Raw genomic sequence first — 3,046 nt, forward strand, 5'->3', positions numbered from 1 at the left:
ACCTAGAAGTGAACAAACTGGTAGAAAGCTCTTGCCCCCTTACACGCAGGCAGATTTTGAGCTTGGCTGAAGAGAGACATCTGGCTCTTTGGAGGCCAGAAAGCCAAATATCCCCAAGCACAAGCAATATGGTGCCCTTTTGTGGCAGTTATTGGTATTACACATTTACATGAGACACCCCAGGTTTTCCGTTGCGGATCTCAAGTTCCAGTCCCTCTGTGGCAACAACCCCTACTCTTCTTGTCATCTCTTCAGCACTTGCTCTTCATTTGTGAGCTGCTTGTCATTGGCTGCAGGAAAAAGAAGAGAGAGTTTGCCTCAATTCCCCCCTCAGAGTGAAAAGGGAACTGGCAGAACACTGGCCAGCTCCTTCCCTGCTGCTATCGAGCATTTCAGGCAGATGATTAGGAACAGCACCCACCTGCCAGCTCCCCTCCKCTACCCTGTACCCTCACCACAGGGGCAAACCCAGCTGCAACCCCATTCTATAGAAGAGGCAGAAACCTTTCAGGAACAAATTCAAGAATAATTCTGCTCTGTAATTGCTCTAGCAATAAAGTACTACTCTCTGCTGTAGTATGGGATAAAGAGCTTATCAGGCAAATCCAGAACAACCAGAAAGCAGTCACTGGCAAATCACAGAGCTATGAAACTACAGTCAGGATCCATGCCTTCCTCAARCAAGTCAATTTTGTTCAGGGAGCAATTAAGATTGGCCCTTGCTAACTGTCAAAACAAGATGGTTTGAACCAGACCACGCCTAGCACTACTCACAGTCACAAGCTCTTGCCAGGGATCTCTGGATTAGGGAGACCTCCTACTTTGGCTCGTTTGTACAGTTCCTCAGTGCACAGCTCTTCTGCTCCCTCATGCTTGCGCTTTGGAGAAGCCTGGTCAGATTGTGGTAGTCTCATCACTGTATAGGAAGAAAAGTCATTGCAACCATTTCCTCCAGCTGTAGATCATCTCACAGGTACACCCTGGGTTTCTAACGTGCCACTGCACTGGGGCAAATTGTGTTGTACAAGCACAGGGAGATGTCACAGCCTCCTTGAGCGTTCACTTTTGACAAATTTCATTAAAAGTAGGATAACTAAGACCCCCAGAACAAACCCAAAGGTGTTCTACTTCACTGAAGAACAACTTAATTATATCTAATCAACTCTACAGTAATCCACACTGCTCCATTAAGTGGCTGTGTAGGATCCTAAACAGGCCATTAAAGATTCATTTTAGTGAATTCCTATTCTGCAGCTCTTTTAGGAATGAAGGCTCACTGCAGAGTTAGAACAAAGCCTAAAGTAAGGTGAATATGATCTGTTCTCCTAGCTACACATCCTCTTCTCATTAGAAGAGAATTTTACTCTGCTGCCTAGAGCCTCTAAATCCCTATGAAACTATCTCAGAAGAACACARATAGCTCCAACTCACCTGTACTTGTACCGCTGCTCTGCCCTAAAGCTGGATCGGCAACTTGGCCACTGAGATCTTCCACACAAGGGACTGATGCCAATAAGCCTAGAGAAGGAAAGCAAGAGGATCACAGTTGAGAAACAAGAAACTTGTCAAGGGTAGGAGGAGAGAATAAAAGCCCTTCACATTGAAACAGTGATCATCAACGCTATCAGTATACAATCAGTAYATCCATATTCCCAAAGACTAGGATGAGTTCAAAGCTCTGCTCAGCCAGTGCTGGCCACAGGCACCATGATCTAGCAGCATGTTCATTTAGGATGCTCTGCTTACTTTTTCCAAAGTGAGGAATGGACCATTCGTGGCACAGGGATTAAACAGGACCTTATGTCATCCCCAGCTCCCAAAAGACTAACCAAATCCCACTTTGAGCTGTCTAAGAGCTCATTGTAGGCTCTCCCTGGAAACACAGACTCAGAACAGCTTTCAATATGGACTCCTTCCTCTTGCAAGGAGTGGCCAGGGACACAAGCACTGTGTATTTTACATTATGGCCCTCCTCCCAGCATCTTGTCTCTTGTTACAGATGTTGATACTTACACAGTCCCCTATAGCGTGACAGCTGCTGGTAGATCTGCTTCATGCGTTCAATGTTCAGCCGGCTGGTCTCTGCGTGGTTCACCATGGGTTTGGGGTAGTCCACCCCAATGATGCACTTGGCTGCCTTCTGCACAGACTCTGGGGCATTCCAGGGTTCGTAGATATATCGTGAAGGAAAGCCCTTTAGTTTGGGCAGATACCGCCTATGGCGCAAGTAAAACAATGCACAGACATCAGTTAAAAAGCAGCAAGGCAGGGTTCACAGTGCACAGGAAGTGCCATGCACCTGCCAGCTACTGAACAACTTCAGCTTGGAGATCAAGCAAGAAGGAAGCTCCAGTCACATTACTTACTTAACGTAGTCACCACTGGGGTCTGTGCGACGTCCAAAGCCCACAGGGCAGTAACAGTGGAAGAACTGCTGGAAGAATGCACTGCACGAAAGCCACATCCAGCTGCCTGCATTTACACTGAAATCTGCATCCAGCAACAGCTCATCAAATACCTGCAGCAATTGGAAGAAGAGGCAGTGAGAGCAGCCACAAACTCCTGTCTGGAGAAGGAGGAATCAAGAAGCTATTCAGATGGCAGACATCCAGCTGTCTGAGAATAGCTCCTAGGAAGCAGGAGAGCAACAAAGAGGTGATCTGCTGGCAGAAGCCAGCCAGCTGGTCAATATTTTTCACTTCCTGACATTTTCACATAGGGAGGCACTGTCTGCTCACACTGATAAAATGCTGGCTAATGTCTCATGGAGCTACAGACTAAATCACTGCTTAGTGTTACAGCAATCCCTGAGTATTGATGCTAACCTGGGAGACCTAAGAAGTGCAAAGCACTGACCCTGGAAAGCTAACAGATGCTGCATAGAAGAACAAAGACCAAACAAGAAGAAAAAGCCTCTCTAAGGGTTCCAAATCTCACTAACCATATCTTCAGGAGCAGCCAGGTTTCAGAGGTATACTCGCATCCATGTGTGGAAGCTGTGCTTTTAACGTCCGATTCTAAGATACACTTTTAACTTTGTAAGAAG

This window comes from Rhea americana, unplaced genomic scaffold (assembly GCF_003343005.1).
Source record: "Rhea americana isolate MKP2758 unplaced genomic scaffold, rheAme1 scaffold_102, whole genome shotgun sequence".
In the NCBI taxonomy this organism is placed as follows: Eukaryota; Metazoa; Chordata; class Aves; order Rheiformes; family Rheidae; genus Rhea; species Rhea americana.